This window comes from Gopherus evgoodei, chromosome 3, assembly GCF_007399415.2.
Source record: "Gopherus evgoodei ecotype Sinaloan lineage chromosome 3, rGopEvg1_v1.p, whole genome shotgun sequence".
Taxonomy (NCBI): domain Eukaryota; kingdom Metazoa; phylum Chordata; order Testudines; family Testudinidae; genus Gopherus; species Gopherus evgoodei.
The window spans coordinates 64,510,750-64,531,248 of NC_044324.1; the positions used below are offsets into that span (position 1 = coordinate 64,510,750).

At 39.1% G+C, this 20,499-nt stretch overlaps 1 protein-coding gene across 4 annotated transcripts in view; it reads right to left on the reverse strand.

The window, feature by feature from the left end:
- Positions 1-20,499, reverse strand: part of LMBRD1 (LMBR1 domain containing 1) — a 240,092-nt gene that overhangs the window by 14,671 nt on the left and 204,922 nt on the right. The window lies entirely within an intron of this gene.

The window sequence follows — 20,499 nt, forward strand, 5'->3', positions numbered from 1 at the left end:
CCTAAAATCTCAGCAGATGCCTATTATGCATAAAGAACTGACTCAATAACTCCTACCTCTTTTTCCCAAATTAAGTAAAAACACTAGTCCTTGATAATGCTAAACTACTATCCTTACTAGCCACTAATAAAGTTTATGTCCATAGCTTTCAAGTTTCAAATATAATCTGTTTTTGCTGTAGTTATGCACCAAAGTAGTATTCTTGGGGAAGCATGGAGATTGATACTTTCCCTATTGTAAAAACAAACTGATGGCCGTAGCAAGCATTATAGTTATGGTTGTACCAGCTTTCACAATTCTACTTCTGCTTTAGTCACAGTTTTCTAAACTTTCACCTAACTGAAATTTTCCATTCTTGATTTGTTAGGTCCTCTCCCCTCTACTTTTAAGTTTAAATAAAAAAAGTCCAATATGTGGATAGGAACAGAATGAACAAATACATTTATCTCATTATAAAAAGTGATTTAAAAAAAATCAGCTCTAAAGTCAAAAACTTCTCGGAGTAGAAAGTTCAAAGTTTGTGGAGTTAAGTACTTTTAACTGTTCCAGAGAAAATTTGTTGTGAGCTCATCAATATATGACCCTTTGAAGTTAATACTGTGCATGTACAATAGATTTTGATCAGAGTTGTCATGCTAAGCTGAAGTGGGCAGTTAAGGAAGGCATGCAAATGGTTTTCAATTTTTGGCTCAGAAGCCTCAAAAGTTTCCCTAAATCAGTGGCACTCAAAATTTTTTTACTGGTGACCCCTTTCACACAGCAAGCCTCTGAGTGCGATCCTCCTTATAAATTAAAAACACTTTAAAATATATTTAACACCATTATAAATTCTGGAGGCAAAGAGGGGTTTGAGGTGGAGGTTGACAGATTGTAATAATGACCATGTAATAATCTCATGACCTCCTGAGAAATCCCAACCCCCAGTTTGAGAACTCCTGCCTTGAATTCTATTTTCCCCAAACCACCTGCCAATCACAAGTCTCCATAACTGCAGACGTACTGACAGTGAAATAGGTGCCTATCATGCGAAGCTCCGTTGAAGAAAGATCTTTGATTTGGCAGGTTTAAAAGGCCTGGAAGACAGACTCTCAGCAGCTCTTAATATAAGAAAGACTACTCTATCAGTGGATCTTATAATGTGAATGAGACTGGGTGTTCTGTGGTATCTAGCCAAAAACATCCAGATTGTGTACCTGAAATGGGGGATGGTATGAAATTTCTCTTTGGAAAAACAAATGCCAGTGTAAGAGTTATAAAACTGTGATCTCCCATGGCTGAAGAATGCTTAGCACGGAGATAACTGGATGACCTCCGGAGGGCAAGCTGGAATCCACCCAAGTGCCCCCCCTCCCCTGATGGAGGGCTGAAAACTCAAGGAACAAGATAACTCTCAGCTGTTAGGGATGTGCCACCGGCTGATAGATAATCACTTCAAACAAACATCAGCATGATGAAGTGATTCCCATAGACCTGTATGGGGACAAAATCCTATAAGAACAGAACCAAAAACTCAGGGACTGAGTCTGGTTCTGCAACCACCCTTCAGGAGCATCGGATGCGCATCTGACAAGGACTCGGCTCCACCTGCAGACTACCTGGCCAGTACTCTGTCACGAGCAATTTCTAGGCAGGTAACTATGACAACTCTGCAGAACTTGTATGAATGAGTGTGTGAATGAATACGGAATGGTAGTGAAAAAATACTGGATTGCATATCCTGATTTCTTGCTCTCTGTATTTACAATAAACCTGGCATTTTGCCTCATCTCTCTTATAAGATCCTGTTAGTATTATTTTATTAGTGTAACACAGTTAAGGCCTAGCTGAGTTTTGCACTTCATCCTATGATTCTCCTTCTGTAAAACTGCCAGTAATTCACACATTTAAGCTAAAAGAGCTGTACATATGACTTATTAAGGAAGTTGCTGGCTGACACACTTGGAAGGGGCAGTTATGCCCCAATGGCCTTTTCAGGAGTCAGAAAAGGGAAGACAACTGCTAGTGTAAAAGGGAAAGGACAGAAAGAAGGCTGCCATCTTTCTCCAGCATAGTGCCACTGAACAACTGCCAAGATCTATTGAGCTCGGAGCAAATGGTGTCCAAGGGAAAGGGGAAATGGAAGGGGAAATGGAAAACCACGAAGACCCTGTCTAATAGTGGTGTCTGGGCAAAAGAGGCTATGCAACACATACAATATGAAAGCACCAACAGCCGACACTGTGTCCTTTGCAGACAAAGATAAGAAGGAGTTACTGAGTCAGATTAGTGATAAAGCCCAAGTTTTAGATTGTATCCGTATTCTGACATAATGGCAAGGAGAATAAATGATCAACAAGGTGCACACAGTACAATTTGATGACAGGAGTTTTTGGTTACTTCAAAAGTAGGAAGGATTTAAACTGATGAGCATAATCTTTTATTTTCGTCATGATCAACCTCCTGAGTCATCCAGTCCCCCAACTATACCTTTATTCTTTATTTCAGATGATCTTTAAAACTGACAACTTAGTTCATCTTTTATACACTGCAGTACAGCTAAACATTCACAAATATATACAGTAATGGACATCAAGAGCACATTCATAAAAACCTTGATGAACAGCTCTATATGTGATAATCTTGTACCCATAGTCTTCATTGCCTATTATCCAGAATGTCTAATCACAAACCTGGAAACTGGTTCTAAAACCAAGATTTTCTGTTCTTTTTTGTTCTATAAACAATGATGAAATGTGTTACATTACACTAAATTTTTTTTGAAACAAATATATCTTTGATCACTATAAATATTTAAATTTGGAAATGAAAATGTGTTTCGAGAATGCAATGTTGTACTGTTTAAAGTAGTTTGCAGTACTTCAATCTTAATTCTTAAAATCTTTAAATGACTTCACTTTTCTTCTGTCATCAGACACTATGATGAATGCCTGCTTTCCCTGAAAACATTGACTTTAGAAAGCATAATCATGTCTGTTTTTAAAATTATCTTTATTAAGTCCCTTCACCCCCTCTTTTTAAAAAGTATAAAGGGAAATATTCCTATAAAACTCAATGCCTCCCAATGCAGTCCAGCATTAATAATGAGTCTCTGATGCACTAGCATAATGAGGCTTTACTGCAGATCTGTAAGCATCTGCTTGCCAACACATTACTATCCTTGGAATGTTCCAAGTTACAAGCCTATCACTCATTCCACCTTGCACCTTATTTAGCAGAAGCAAACAAACCCTTAAAGGAACAATTTTATCAAGCTAAAATGTTATGAAAGTTAATTACTAGTAACAAGAGAAGCAAGGGTATGCTTTCTTAAAGGACAGCAAAAAGGTGGAAAATGGGAAGCAAGGAAAAATAACAACATTAATTTTGCAATATCTACACATCTCCACTCCATAGTAGATATATATTTGTAAAAAAAAAGAAAAATGCCAGGTGCTGATTTTCTTTCCCTCCATGCTGCGTGTGCACTAAAGGTTAATTCCTTCTTAGCGTGACATCAGAAAAGTGGCATTTACTCACATAACAGGAATTTTGTGACCTTTAGGACCTCGGTATATTTTCCCATGCTATCTAGGGAGTCAAGAGATGGTAGACACAGTGCTACTGTAACTTTTATACTTCTCAAGCCTTCTAGAAACCAGACCCAGGATTTTTTTTTGTATTTATTTAGATGTGTGTGTAAGTACTTACTCACTTTTACAACAGTTAAAAAGATAGTAAGTGGAATTAATGCCTACACTGAGCCATGGATAAAAAGTGGAGCACAGAACTTTTTCCTTGACACAAAGCTAGAAGCTGAGAATACAGTCTCTCCCCGACTTATGCAAATGTATACCCAACCATTACGCAAAAAAAAAATCCTATTTCTAGCTTATGGAACTTATCCCGTAAGTGCGGATTTGCGTAAGTCGGGTTTGCGTAACCCGGAGGGCGTCTGTACTCAGAACTCACAGACACAGAAAAGTAGATAAACTCATGGTGCAAAAAGAGAGCAAAGAAATAGTTGTGAAGACTGTGCAAGGAGTTTAGAGAATTCTAAACCTGCCCCAACCTAACGTTACTGAACAAATTGTCCTAAATAGGACAAAATGCTATGTTTATCGATGATACTTTTAAATCAATAGTATTTGTAAAAGTAAAGTGAACTCTAACTGGTAGGATTATACCTACCAAGTTGTCTCTATTCTCTACTAAGGAAGCCATTGAATCACGTCCATACTAGACTTACAAGTTTCCCACTATTGCTACCTTTATGCAGCTCCACCACTAATGGAGACTATCCACTGGTATTTTAATCATGTTGACTTACTTTGCTCAGACCTTAACTAGATGGAATGATGGTTGCAGTAGGAAGCCTTTGTATCAGAAGTCTAGCAGAGGCCTGGGCTAAAGTAATGGCCAAAGCTTTGCTGATATTAAACAAAGTCAGGTTGTGAGCAAAAGGCAGGCCCTGCTCACAGAATCTGTTAAGAACTGGGCTGATATTGCAAAACCACACATTTCTAAGAGGTGCTAGGCACAGAGCACTCACGCAAACATGCTAGAAAGCCTCAATACCAGCACATTTCTCGAAGGTAATGAGAACACATTGACCCCTGTGACGTTCCCTTCTGGTGTTATCTGGACCAGTGATTTGCTAGGCCACTCCAATCCCTGACTCTGTGAGCCAGGCTTACCCTGCTATGCTGTGAGAACCCCCCCACTCCTGGGCTGTTCACACAGAGTCTCTGGCATGTAAGCTGCTCCCAGCTACTTGCAAGCGAATGACACTAGCCAATATCTCCGGTTCCAGAAACAACCCTAGGAGCCTGTATCTTGCACTGTCCAGTTATGACCACTGGATGCTGCAAACTTATACAAGTTTGTCAATTTAACAAATAAATTGATATGTACCAGGCTTGTTATACCAAGGGGAGCCTCTGACATGCCTCAAACCATATGCACTGCTTCAGATAGAATAAACAGATCCATTAGCTATAAAGATTGACTTATAAAATTATAAAAACCAGTTGGAGAACACTTCAATCTCCCTGGCCACTCGATTACAGACCTAAAAGTCGCAATATTACAACAAAAAAACTTCAAAAACAGACTCAAACGAGAGCCTACTGAATTGGAATTAATTTGCAAATTGGACACCACCAAATTAGGCTTGAATAAAGACTGGGAGTGGATGGGCCATTAAAAAAAGGAAAACTATTTTCCCCATACTTATTCCCTGCCCCACCCCACAGTTTCTTACATCTCCTTGTCAATTGCTGGAAATGAGGCATTTTCATTACCACTACAAACAGTTCTTTTTCTCTCCTGCTGAAAATAGCTCACCTTAACTGATCATTCTCCGTATAGTGTGTATGGTAATACCCAATGTTTCATGTTCTGCGTGTGTGTGTGTGCCTCTCTCTCTCTCTCTCTCTGTATGTATATCTATCTATCTATCTCTATCTTCCTACTGTATTTTCCACTACATGCATCTGATGAAGTGGGCTGTAGCCCACGAAAGCTTATGCTCAAATAAATTTGCTAGTCTCTAAGGTGCCACAAGTACCCCTGTTCTTTTTGTGGATACAGACTAACGCGGTTGCTACTCTGAAACCTGACAGATCTGACAGCGCTCTCCTATGCGAGCCTCTACCAAACACTTTGGACTGTAGGTCTCTCACTGGCAGCACAAAGTTTGAAGCTTGGGAACCAGGGCATTTCTGCCTTCAGGATGAAGGGAGGCCCTCTAGGATATTTATCTACACTAATATTATTTAGACTATTTACACTACTGCTAAACTAAGACTGGTAACTAAGCTGAAGAGAAAAAAAAATCATTGAATAATGCCTTTCCAAAAGTAAGAGGAATTGTTTCAACAGCCATCACGGGCAGTAAGAAGGAACAGAGTTTTGGGTTGGCAGTGGCCCTTATACCAGCACATAAGAGCCGGCCCAACGAATGCTACTGAGGGAAAATTTTCCAGCAACTGTGCATGTGGCTCATGCACTCCTCATGTGGAATGGACATGAGCAAGCACTCATAGTAGTAACTGGTTGTCTATTCTTTATCAAATCTTTGTAGAGAGTTTTGATGGTGCCAAAAATGGAAATATTGGAGCCACAGCTCTTTCATTTTAGCCACAACATCTTTCTAGTGAGAGCATACAAATTCCATGATAGGCATGTCCAATACTATTCTAGGATTTCCACCGTGACAAAAATTTGGTAGCCAGGTACTGCCATCTCAGAGCTAAATACAGTGATGTAACTCAAATCTGAAAGATTGCCATGAGGGAGTGTAAAGAAAGACCTTGCCTTCCTGGATCTTAAATATCAGGCACAGGACTATATAATAAGTAACTATGGCAGTTCCTTGTCATGTGATATGACCACAATGTGACATTCGTCTCTGGTGACAGTGGGTGAGGACAAAGATGTGTTTTCTCAGTGGTCTACATTCCCAGAAAATGCTAATTAGCTGCCAACAATCTACGGTTGTATGGAAAAACAACCAATGAGAACACAATACAATATTGAGCTTTCTAACTATGGCTGAGAAAGAAGCTGGAAGACGAAAAATATTTAGTGAGATCCCTATCCCATAAATAAGGATACATTCTATATATACTTTAGTGCAGGATGTCAAATAATTTACGTGCCTTTTCCTGGACACAGAAGAGTGGCACTTCCACCTCCCATATCAAATCAATGAAATTCCTTTGTACTGCCACCAGAGGGAGGCAGAGACACAGAACTAGGAGGAAAGAGAAAGTAGCTGCTCCCTTCCCCCTCTTCCTCCCATCAGTAAGAGAATCTTTAAATCAGACAGCTCAGTGAGAATCAGATGGCAAAAACTAATCAGGAATTTCCTCTGCTTAAGATTTCAAAGGGGCAAACTAACATAAAATGGAATGTAACATTTCCTTCAACCTAGTTTTTTTTTTACCACAAACTGAAAGTTAGTCGCACCATTCCCTACTGGTGGTTCAGAAATAACTGAAATTAAATAAAATGTTTTCAGATATCAAACATATTACTAAGAGAAGTATCAAATATTCTCTCTTTACATACATTTTCCCAATATAGAAGTGTTAAGCTGCCCTAGCATTACCCAGGCTGCCTACTGGGAAAAGTCCTGGAATAACCTTAGAACTCATGCTTCCACAAAAATAAAAGGAATTGTTATTTAGGATGATGCCTCATGTATCAGTTTTACAACATTCTCTGGAATGTGATTCACAGAGTGGCACTGACAGCTGCCTCCATGCTGCACAAAATATGCATCATACAAGACGAGTAGTTTGAGCGTTTCAGTTGCTTTTTTCTTTTTGCACATAATCAGGCCACTTTCTCCAGTTTATGTTTCTAGCTATCTGTTACTCTGCAGTTTCGACCCAAAGCTGGGTTCTTGCAAACTTCCCCCAAATAGTCTGCAGTCTTCTTTTTTGTTGCACTATATTATCATCATTCGCCAGACTAAATCAGCTGCTAAGGCTGTTCTTGCAGTTTATAAGCCGAACTCTGCTGCTGCTTCTCTCGTTACACCAGCCAAATTCATCTGCTATTCAAAGCTTTTACAGTTCATATAGTTTCCACGATTTCAAATACCAGTTGCCTTTCCCACCAGCTGCTAATTCCAACAGTTAAGCTGAGATGCAAACGGTTGCTTCTTTGGTTTCTTAGTGATGATGTAGAATTTTAGAACCTGAAAGCAACTTTCAGTATCTTTTCATTGAGCTGATATAGAAAAGGTGAAGTGAAAGACTTTGCAAAAATTTTGCACAGCACACTATAGGTAGCACATATTAGAGTTGAAGATGTTATAGCAGTTTTAAAGATTCTACAGTTCAAAGTGAATTGCTAAGTCTAAAGGCAGGGAATAGTTCCCGAACAAAAACTTTTAAACTGGTAAAAAAAATTGAGTGTGCAGCACATGGCAGAAGCAATAATTTAATGTTTACATTTACCCCTTCTTCCCGACCTGCCAATAGCCTAACTCAGGTTATAGTATTCTATGTTATACTACTGTGATAGTACTGAATATTTATGTTTTATATTTAAAACTGACAGAGCAAGACAAAGGCTACCTTTTGTTTAATTTCAGTCTTTTTGATATAGCCTAAAATGTTTGTGATATGATACTCTAAGGCAGAGACGTCAATGGAAACAGAATAAAGCATAGAAGACTGAACAAGGCCTGAACCCAAAGCCAATAGGAGTCTATCCACTGATGTCAGTGGGCTTTCAAATCAGGCTCTAACAGAGGAAAGTGCCAGGTGGGCTGCTTAAAAGCTAGACACCTGGAAGTCCAAGGCTGCCAGGATCCTGAGAAGCCCAAGGAGTCCTAGCTCTGACAGCTCACTAGAGGAGCTGCTGAAGAATTGGTGAGTCTCAGAAGCAGTAGAGCCTAGGTGCCCTGACCACCTGTCAGGCTAGATTGCCAAGAAACCAGGGAAGAAGGAAGCATGTACGAAACCTGGCAGGTTTCTGCTAGAAACTTGTTTAGTTCCCATAAAAAAATCATATTTCCATGCAATATTTCCATTTTGATGAATCAGCATTTTTCAATAGCTAAAAAGGAAAACTTTTGACCAGCCCCATATTAAGATGTATGTACCTGTGATACTTCATACGTATATACACAAGAAAGATATGTTCCTCAAATATAGTAATCAGAACAAACTATCTACAGTTTAGAAACAAACTTTAGAAATGGCTTAGGAAAAAAGCTCTTCTCAGGCCTATACTAACTGGAGCAACCAGGATAGCATTAAACTAAAAAAAGAAGAGGAGAGTGTGAAGGAGGCAAATGCAGTAAACTCATACTCAGCACATGATTAACAAGTTCAACTGACATGGCAAAGAATGTGGAGATAAATGTTTCTATTGCCTATATATAGGACACGAGGAATATGGGTAACCAGCAAGAAGAACTGGAAATTCTCATTTATGAGAAATTAATTGCCATTATTGAGACCTGGTGGGATCATGGAATCACTGAACCATAACGTTAGAAGGGACTGCAAAGGTCATCTAGGCTAATCCCTTGCCAAGCTGCAGGATTTGTTGTATCTAAACCATCTAAACCAGATGGCTATCCAGCCTCCTTTTGAAAACCTCCAGTGAACGAGCTTCCACTACCTCCCGAAGCAGTCTGTTCCATTGTCCTACTGTTCTTGCAGTTAGGAAGTTTTTCCTGAGATTTAATCTAAATATGCTATGGTATAGTTAGAACCCACTGCCTCTTATCCTGCTCTCTGTGGCAAGAGTGAACTTTTCTCAATCTTATTTATGGCAGCCTTTGTGTATTTGAAGACCACTATCATTTCCTCTTTTTCAAACTAAACATACCCATTTCCTTTAGCTTTTGCTCATACGGTTTGCATCCCATCTCTTTGATCATCTTTGTCACTTGCCTCTGGATCCTTTCCAGTTTCTGTACATTCTTTCTATACATTGGTGACCAAAATTGGACACAGTACTCCAGATGAGGCCTAACCAGCACCAAACAGAGTGGTACTATCACCTCCCGTGACTTGCATGCTGTGCCTCGTTAATGAAACATAAAATGGAATGTGCTTTTTTTTGCAACAGCTTTGAAATTCTGACTCATGTTGACGTTGTGATCCACCACAACTCCCAGATCCTCCACTCACAGATGATTTACATAAGTGGCATTACATATTTTACTGATAACGCAGAACCAGAGATTTTGAACGCACATGAATTAATGTGCTAACTAATAAAGCCAAGGAGGGGGACACTGGTTGGCATCTGTTGGAGATCACTGACTCAAACAGAGAACAAGACGAATTACTCTAAGCATTTATTTGTAATGCAGAAAGAGAAACTGAGGTGTTATGGGGGATTTCATTTTGAGAAACATACAGTACACTTTCATAATAACAAACCCCTGAGGATCCAAGCCATTTGTTCCGTAGAGCCAGGAGTTTGTTATAGCGGGAGGGTCTACTGTATATGGGAGGTCTCATTCAGCCAATAGTAAAACATCATTAAAATGTAAAAAACCTACCTCATCCTCTACAACTTTTAAATAGGATATTGCACTCAATTTGAGGTAACTCTTTGGGATTTCATTATGACTGAGAAAGACCAATCACTGGATTGAAATTTGATGGTTGCCTAGGGATCAATGATCATGACCTGCTTACATTAAATATGGGCAAACAGAGGACAGTCCTAACCGGCACTATAGATTCTATATATTCCATTATATAGACACATATATTGATAATATATATATGTATATACATACACACAACTTCGAAGTGGTTAATTTCCCAATGTTAAACAAAATTACAAACAAAATTGACTGGGAGAAAAAAATTCAGATAGATCAATATGAATAAAAATTGGGACTTCTTTAGACAACCAGCAAGCCAGGGAACAGCTTGCAGAGCAGTAAGGAGTTTAAGTATATTAGGAACAAATATCTTAACAATGGGATAGGCTCACTGCTAGACTGACATAGTAAAATTGTTAATACAGAAAAGGCAGAATTGTTCAGTAAATATTTCTGTTCTATATTTAAAAACAGGATTATGCACTTTTAGCATGGGAGGAGGAGAAAGTACTTTCCAGTTCATTAGTAACTAGAATATACGAACAGCCGTATTGGGTCAGATCAATAGTCCATCTAGCCAGTGTTCCCTCTAATTTTTTATGTCCATGTGTGGAATGAATTTTGTTATGTGCACCTATATGGAGGTAATATGTGGTATCACCTTCATATTGGTGCACATAAAACTCATGTGGTGGGGGTGGTGCCAAGGGGTTTGGAGTGTGGGAGGGGGCTCAGGGCTGGGGCAGAGGGTTGTGGGGGGAGATGAGGTCTCCGGTTAGGGGTGAAGCATCTGGGGTGTGGCTAGGAATGAAGGGTTTAGGGTGTGGGAAGGGGCTCAGAACTGGGGAAAGGGTTTGGGGTGCAAGGTGTGGGGGCTCTGGGATGGGACCAGGGATGAGAGGTTTGAGGGTGCAGGCTGTCCGGGGGATGCAACAGGGAGAGAGTATACCCCCCCCCACCCTCTCTCTCGGGACTGAGGAAGAGGTGCCTCTCCCCGGCGGCAGCTCCAGTGGGGCTGAGAGAGGGGTTCCTCTTCCTGGCAGCTCCAATGGGGCTGAGCTGGGCCAAGGGAGGGGCACCTCTCCCCGCCGAAGCAGGTCCTTACTGGGGGAAGAGGCATCTCTCCCTGCTGCAGTCCTGAACCTCTGTGAGGGGCTTAATAGGCAGCTGAGCAGGATACTGGGCTAGATGCTAAGTTCTCTAAACTTAGCATCTAGCCCAGTATCCCGTCTTCTGATAAGGACCAATGCCAGGTGCTTCAGAGGGAGATTGCTAAACAGACTCTAGTAAGGATAAAACATTTTCAAGTCAGCAGGCCCAGATAATCTGCATTCAAGAGTTCTAACAGAGTTGGCTTAGGAAATGTCTGTCCCATTGGTGTTAATTTTTAATAGAGCTTGGACTATCATGGAAATCCCAGAAGACTGAAAGAGTTGAAATGTTGTGCCAGTATTCAAAAAAAGGGGAAGCAAGGTAACCTGGGTAACTATAAAACAGTTACACTGACATCAATCTCAGTCAATATAATAAAAAGCCTGATAAGGGATTCAATTGATGAACAATGGGAATATAATTAGCATCAGGCAACATGGTTTTATGGAAAATAAGTCTTGTCAAACATGATTTCACTCTGAGATTACGAAGTTACTTTTATCAGTCAAACTTCTAGCTGTAATGTATTTAGCCTTTTGTAAGGTACCTGATTTAGTACCAATCACTCCGATTAAAAAATTAGCACAATACAGTATGTTAAATGGATTATGAACTAGCTAACTAGCAGATCTCAAGTAGTTGTTGTTAATGAAGAATAATCATAATAGAATGGGGGTGTTTCTAGCAGGGTTGCACAAGTTTTGGACTCAGCCTGATGCAGAGAGGAGGAAGATGATTTTACATCTGCATATGGCAATGATGAGACTGATACTGCAGGCAGTTTGTGTGTCCACATTTCAAAAATGATGCTGAAAATTAGAGAGTGCAGAAGAGCACCACACAAAATGATTCAAAGACTGGAAAAAGTGCCAAGCTCTATCTGTTTAGTTGATCAAAAAGACAAAAGATAATGTGATTACAGTGCATATGTACCTTCAGCGGTAGAATGTACAGGGCACTAAAGAGCTAGTGGGAAAATGCATAAAGAGAGAAGATGACTGGAAACTGAAGCCAGACAAATTCAAATGAGAAGTTAGGCATATATATCTTTGACTGTGAGGGAAATTTACCATGCGAAAACAAAACACCAAGGGAAGTAGTGGATTCTTCATCTCTGATGTCTTGACATCAAGACTGGATGGGTTTCTGGAAGATATTGTTTACTCAAACACAAATGATTGGGTACAATAAAGAGTAAGTGGGTGACATTCAATGGTCTATGACATACATGAGGTCAGACTAGGTGATTGAATGGGACCTTCTGGCCTTAAGAAATCTAAGTTTCAATTGAAAGGAATCCAAAAACAACAGGAGCCCCCTAATCTCTCCCAAGAGATGGCCTACTTAATTTTACAAAAGAATCCAGTACAATGAACCCTACACATTTTCTCTTTTTAAAGACCCCCATATTGGTTAAATGACAACTCTGATTCATAGATTTTAAGGCCAGAAGGCACCACTATGATCATCTAGTCTAACTCCTTGTTAACAAAGGTAATAGGACTTCCCTGAATTCATTCCTGTTTGAACTAGAACATCCTTTGGATATTTCTCTCATCTGGATTTAATTGATTCAGTGATTCAGAATCCACCACAACCAATATTCCAATGGTTAGTTACCCTCACTGTTAAAAACTGTACCTTATTTTCTGTCTGTATTTGTTTAGCTTCTGCCTCCAGCCACTGAATCTTGTTATACCTTTCTAGACTGAAGAGTCTTAACAAAATTGGTTCACCATGAAGGTACTGATAGACTCTGATCAAGTCACCTCTTAACCTTGAAAATAATGGTACTAAAAATGGATTTAGGTACCAGATCCTAGAGACAGGGAAGGTACTCAGTGGCAAATAAATAAGTGGAATGAGTTGCAAGAGAATTGTCAACCTTCCTCATTTTCCTCAAATCAAAACCTTTACCTTAACGAAAGCAACACTGTATACACCCTTTGCGTCCCCTTACACAGCCTACTGTGCTTGAAACAACCCTTTCTTCCAGTTCTTATTCTATTCATATTCCTCCTTAGCATTCCAATATTAATCTCCTTTCTGGAATTGTTTCCATCTGCTCTCATACACGATCTTTTCAACTGTGTTATATCTGTCCTCAGTTGGCTTATAAAATTGTTGGCATGGGTGGGTGGATGGGAGAGGAGGAATCTTGCTTTATGGGTTTGTGTACAGAACTGGCTCTCAATTTTTTCCATACTGGGACTACTTCCTCTCCCTCAAGATCCCATTCTATAAAGTAATGTGGCAGGATGGTCTGAACACCCTGACATGTTTGCAACACCTACACTGAGAACCCCTATTTTATTCTGTCCCTGGAGAGAAGCATATCGAAAAGGTAATGTGGATCAGTGAAATATTCAGCAAGGCCAGATCCATATTTAGCAATGAAAATCTTTGCCTCTTCTGTGCATTCAAACACCCAATTATAGGTGCTTCACATGACAAAATTTACAAGTGCCTACATAGGGAACAAATACTTAACAATAGGCTCTTTATTCTAGCAGAAGCTATATCATCATCCAATGGCTGGAAGTTGAAGATAGACAAATTCAGATTGCAAATATGGTGAGAGTACCTAACCACTGAACAATTTACCAAAGGCCATGGTGGATTCTCCATCACTAATAATTTTTAAACGAAGACTGGATGTTTTTCTAAAAGATAAACTCCAGGAACTATTTTGGTCAAGTTCTGTGGGCTGTGTTATACAGGAGGTCAGTCTTGATGGTCACAATGGTCCCATCTGGCCACAGAACCTATGAATCTAAGAAAACAAGCATCAATATAGAAAAGGATCTGATGATGCTGAATGCTCATTTCTTCACAAAGTGGTAGAGGCCTGCATTGGTGACTGCTTTTATTAGGGTTCACAATTTTCATAGCATCATTAAGTTCCTTTCAGTTTGTGTGTGATCACCCCCAAAGCTTCCTATTGAATTCAATGTGTCCAAATGGCTTTCAGGATTCAACAGAGTGGATTCTAGCCACAAGGCCATGGGTTTTCCTGTCAAGTTGCAGGAAATGCAAATACCAATGATTCCAGTCCAACTTTTCAACAATCAGCTCTTGCGGCTAAGCTTCACAGAATTTTTTCACTTTGTCACAGGCCCCGTCAGTTGACAGTGAAACAGGCAGTCCTCCTGTATCCATCCCATTCATATTGAGCAAGTGTTAAAAGTTGCAGAGAGAACACTTGCCTATACTTTCATCCAGTTACATTGAAAAGTACAGGGTCTCTTGAGCTCTTCCTGAAGATCAACAACTATATAATGAGCAGACTGTCACAGGAGAGGTCAAGTTAAAGCAATTTCCTAGCAGCAGGAGATCCCAACATTACACTGACAATATTTAAAGACACAGAGTACAATTAATGTTTTCTAATTATAATTAGGTTTGGTGGCTTTCACTACTTGTGGTGAGACAAAGTGTGATACTTAGAGGCCTTTCACATTGACAGAACTGACATTAACAAAAAAGCAATTTGGTGAATGCACAAGCTTTTGCTTGAAGAATTCATAAAAATGGTCACTGCCTATTCAAATGCTCAGAACTCTCTTCTCTTGCTTTTAATGGCATTATTCATGCTCCAGAATTCCCTGTCAGTTACTGACAATCATTCTGCTGTGTGATTAGGTCCAGGTCCACCAGACAGTAAAGTCAGGATACAAGCAGTGGGTCCAAAAAAAGAGAGATCGCTGCAACTGCCCTACTGCCTGTCTGTGTAAAAATGCAGGAAGCATGTCCTAATACAATTAACTTTCCTTTGAAGGGAAAGCTGGAGAGCAAGAAGTAGCGTAGGGAGGCACTAATAGAGCCCAAAGAGGGAAAAACAAAAACAAAAAAACCTTTCAACATCGGGAGCCTGGCTGTTTAAACCCTGCTAAAAAGAGCTGTTAACATGTACAGTACTGAACACTAGGGGTGTTTCGGGTTTTTTTTTTTTTTTTTTTAAAGGTAAAAATTGAATCTTACAAAGGATTAAAAATGGCTTCTAGTACTCCAAAATCTTATTCAAAATATCCCATTCCAAACAAAATTTTCACCATGTCCCTGAAGTATACCAGATACAAGAGTACTAGTATTAATCACTGTGCAATATGAAGGCAGGAGAACAAGAAAAAGGATCTGTCCTGTTGCTTAGGACACTTGTTTATATTTATAAACAATTAATAAAATAATGTGATGCATACATTCTTTGGCAGGATTACTTGCCAAGGAGATGGAGGGGTGGGGGGAAGCAGTAGATGTGATATCTTGATTTCAGCAAGGTTTTTGACACAGTCCCACAAAATGTCTCCTAAGCAAACCAGGAAAGTGTGGTCTAGATTAAATTACTATGATGTGGGTGAATATAGCAGCTGAAAAACTGTTCTCAAAAAGTAGTTATCAATGGTTTGCTGGCAAAAGTGGGATAACCTATCTGGTGGGATTCTGCAGGGGTCAGTAATATTCAATATTTTCATTAACAACTTGGATAACGGAGCAGAGAACATACTTATACAATTTGTAGATGACAAACTTAGGGAGGAGGACCTCCAAGCACTTTGGAGGACAGGATTAGAATTCAAAATGACCTTGACTCATTGAAGAATTGGTCTAAGATCAACACTATAAAATCCAATACAGGCAAATACTAGGAAGGAAAAAAGGAATGCGCTAATACAAAATGAGGAATAACCGGCTATGCAGTAATACTGTTAAAAAAGATCTAGGGGTTACATTGAATCACAAATGGAATACGAACCAACAATGTGATGCAATTGAAAAAAAAAGGGTAATATTCTTGGGTTTATTAGTGGCAGCGTCATAAGACAGACAACGGAGGTAATTGTTCTGCTGTACTCAGCATTGGTGAGGTCTCAGCTGGAGTACTGTGTCCAGTTTTGGGTGTCATGCTTTAATTAAAAAAAAAAGAGGTGGACAAACTGGAGAGAGTCCAGAGGAGAGCAACATAATTGATCAAAGATTTAGAAAACATGAGGAAAAGGTAAAAAACCAGACATGTTTAGGCATGAGAAAATAAGACTGAGGAGGTATTTTCCTAACAGGTTTCAAATATATTAAGGGCTGTTAGATAGAGGACAATGATCAATTGTCCTCCATTTCTACTGAAGATAGGGCTTAATGGGCAGCAAGCAAGATTTAGGTTAAAAATAAGAAAAAAATTCTACCGATAGTTAAGCACAAGAGTAGGTTGCCAAGGGAGGTTGTAGAATCCCTATCACTTTAACTTTTTAAGAACATGTCAGATAACTGGGCTCTCAGGGGAAGGTGTGTGGGTATCTGGGGAAGGGGGGGCCTTGCAGCTGGGCTTGGCGGGGGGGATTCTGGGTGTCTGGCCACCTGATTGGGCTCTGGGGAGAGAGGAAGCAGTGAAACAGGAACTGGGTTGTCATAGGGGTTTCTTCAACTCCACTACTGGAGGAATTTGTGTGTGTGTATATTGTTACAGAAATACCTGCAGACAGGTATTTTGAAACAAAATTACCAAAGTAATTGAAACTGATGCGATTATGTAGTGTTATTTTGACAAATAAAATTTTGCAGAATTTTAAAGTATTCTGCATATAATTTTTATTTTTTTGGTGCAGCATTCCCCTGGGAGTAATATAAATGCTGCACAAATTACAAAAAAAAAAAAAGCTAAGGGCCAGATTTCCAAACAAAAAGATTAAGGAAAAATACATTTTGGTTAATACATTAAAATCATGAAAGGGGAACTGGAAGGTTACTCAGTGGTAAAAGCAGATTAAGGGTATACTGCACCCTAGTACGTAACAGCAAGAAGTTATCTGAGAAAGTACAAGTGGACTGAGAAACGATACTCTAATTTACTACTGTATTTAAAAAAATGCAAGTGCATATTCTGTCAAAGGTCCTCTATCATACACCTGCTTCAAATATCTCCTAACTCTACTGAAGCTTATTATAAATAAATGTTTCCTTTTATAACATACTAAGATACTGTGATGTACAAAATCTTTGGCTGCTTTACAGACAATTATTTTAATAAACTGTATGTACTTAGACTGAACAAGTAAATGGACGATTCATGTATTGTATATATTTGTGCTAAGGAATTTTTATGCAGACAGATTCTCAACTGGTAAAAGGCAAAATTTTATCTACTCTATTTCCTCTTGTCTTCTGCTTTACCTTTTTCAGGTCAGTCATCATAGCCTCTGATACTCAGACTAAGTTAATCTATATATTAGAAGTAAATACAGAGACAACATATCAGAAAAAAACTGTTTGACAGTATTAACACTTTCAAATATAAGCTAAAATTGTTTAAGCATTGCAGTTCTGAACCTAAATAAAATCAAAGATTTGATAGTAACACAATCTGAGTGCAAAACTATTTACTCCATCTTTATTTTGAAGAAAGATAAACAACCTGTCATCTTCAGCAAGCAAAATACTGGTTAGAAACAAATCTACATGAAATGAATTCCATATTAAAGGCAATTAAAGTTCTAACAATATAGAAATTATTTTTAGAAGATTAGTTGCCATAACAACATGATCTCTGTCAGGTGGTTCTTTACTCACTCTACTGAGAAGAAAAATACAATTCAAGTGTAATAAAATTCGCAGGGCTCTCATCTCCACTACATCTGAATAGTGGTTATAATTGAGTAGGTCACTATACAATTATGTATGTCCACAAAGCCAGTAAAAAATAAAATACTTTAAATGCTAAACATTTAAAATTAGTATATGGAGAAAATATACTTGCATCTAAAAAAGACAAATGTTAAAATACAAGATAAATGCTTAGAAGAAAAGTGTTAGTGGTCCAAATGAATACAATTTAAATGTCAACCTGCGGAACACTTCGCCCGAGGACGTTGTGAAGGCCAAGGACTATAACAGGGTTCAGAAAAGAACTAGATAAATTCATGGAGGATAGGTCCATCAATGACTATTAGCAGGATAGGTGGGGATGGTGTCCCTAGTTACTGTTTGCCAGAAGCTGGGAATCGGGGACAGGGAATGGACCACTTGTTGATTGCCTGTTCCATTCATTCCCTCTGCAGCACCTGTCATTGGCCACTGTTGGAACACAGGATTCTGGGCTAGATGAACCTTTGAGATGACCCAGTATGATCGTTCTTATGTTAATAAATCATTTACTGGAAAAAATTTCTGCAGAAAATTTTTGAAGAAGTAGTCCTCAGATATTCTAAATCAGCAGTTTTCAGAAACTAAACTACCAAACCTGCCACACACTTGTAAGCTGTAGTCAATGCTCTGAATTTTTAGGTCAATAAAATTTAAAACAAAAATTCTTCCATCAGTAAGCTGGAACATCTATCTATCTATTAGAGAAAGAAAGCAATCAGTTGAGCACACATTTGCAACTCTTGATTGTATGTGGAACCTCCATGTTCAACTGTTAAGGATATTTAAGGTTTCAAAAATATCTTTAACAGTGTTGTGGAAATGACCACCACCGTGTTGAGTTGATCAGATAGCCTGAGGCTTTTCTTTATTGATTAATCAGAGATACATGTGTACACACGGAGAGACGACAAATCCCCTAGCAAGGGGTAAATCGCTCTGCCTTACAGCAGTGATACCTGTGCTTATAAAGCTTAAAACCGCAAATTATCACATGAGCTTATATATCCGTCATTACCTTATTTGGCTAATACATGACATCTTATGAAAACAATTGCTATTAATATTTTTATATATCATAAGTGAGCTAAAAATTGCAAGCCTGTTCTTTTCTACTTCCTCATGGAAAGTTTTCGTAATTGTCAGGACATTGACACCTCGGTTTTCCCTTACTTGCAGTTAAGCTGTTACGCATTGCTAAGCTTTTTGAGGAACTTGTGTCCAAAAATACATATTGTTTGTACCTTTGGCCAGATTATCATGAGTTTTATGCTTACACGAGTAACTTAATGAACTATAATGAACTAGAAGCTGTTAGTATATTTCGGCAGTGATGGACTGGTTATTTAAGGGACTTTATGTCCTTTTTAGCAGCATTATTTATGGTTTGTGTATAATAAAATCAGAGAGTTAGCCTCAGGTGTGTTAGTAATAATTATTCATGATTATTTTCTTACTTTTTATATGTTAGCATGATTGAGGCCTATGTCCTTGATTTAATTATTAGCTTAATCAAGACCTGGCTCTGGGGCCTGGGGTTTATTTTCTTTATCAACAGATAAATCCACAATATTTGCTTTAAATCCTGTTTTCTACTGTAAATATTGGGGGGAGGGAGGGGAATCTAGTGAGACTCCTAGCTGTCACAATTTTGTGGGTCATCACAATGCAGTGAAAACAGACAAGCACCAATCTTAACCCTTCAACATTAATAGTTACTCAGGCCTTGACTGGGATAGTGTGCAGCAGTACTGCACAGCACCTCTCCCAAATGACTTCTTGTTTTCCAGAGTGTCTGCTTTCATCTTTCAAAAGCTGAAGACTCTGGGCGCTATAGTTGCAAAGAAAAGCTTGAAAAGCAAATCAAAACTACCTAGTTCAATGATCACAGAATCATAGACTAAGGTCAGAAGGGACCATTATGATCATCTAGCCTGACCACCTGCACAATGCAGGCCACAGAATCTCACTCACCCACTCCTGTATCAAACCTAACCCTAAATCATAGTTTAAAGACTTCAAGGTGCAGAGAACCTTCCAGCAAGTGACCTCTGCGCCACGCTGCAGAGGAAGGCGAAACCCCCCCAGGCCAATCTGCCCTGGAGGAAAATTCCTTTCCAATCCCAACTATGGCAATCAGCTAAACCCTGAGCACGTGGGCAAGACTCACCAGCCAGACACCCAGGAAAGAATTCTCTATAGTAACTCAGATCCCACCCCATCTAACATCCCATCACAAGCCGCTAGTAGTCAAAGACTAATTAATTGCCAAAATTAGGCTATTCAATTATACCATCCCCTCCATAAACTTATCAAGCTTAGTTTTGAAGCCAGATATATCTTTTGCCCCCACTACCCCCCTTGGAAGGCTGTTCCAGAACTTCACTCCTCTGGTGGTTAGAAACCTGTGTCTAATTTCAAGTCTAAACTTCCTGATGGCCAGTTTATATTCGTTTGTTCTTGTGTCCACATGGGTACTGAGGTTAAATAATTCCTCTCCCTCCCCAGTATTTATTCCTCTGATATATTTATAAAGAGCAATCATATCTCTGCTCAGCCTTCTTTTGGTTAGGCTAAACAAGCCAAGCTCTTCGAGTCTCCTTTCATATGACAGGTTTTCCATTTCTCGGATCATCTTAGTAGTCCTTCTC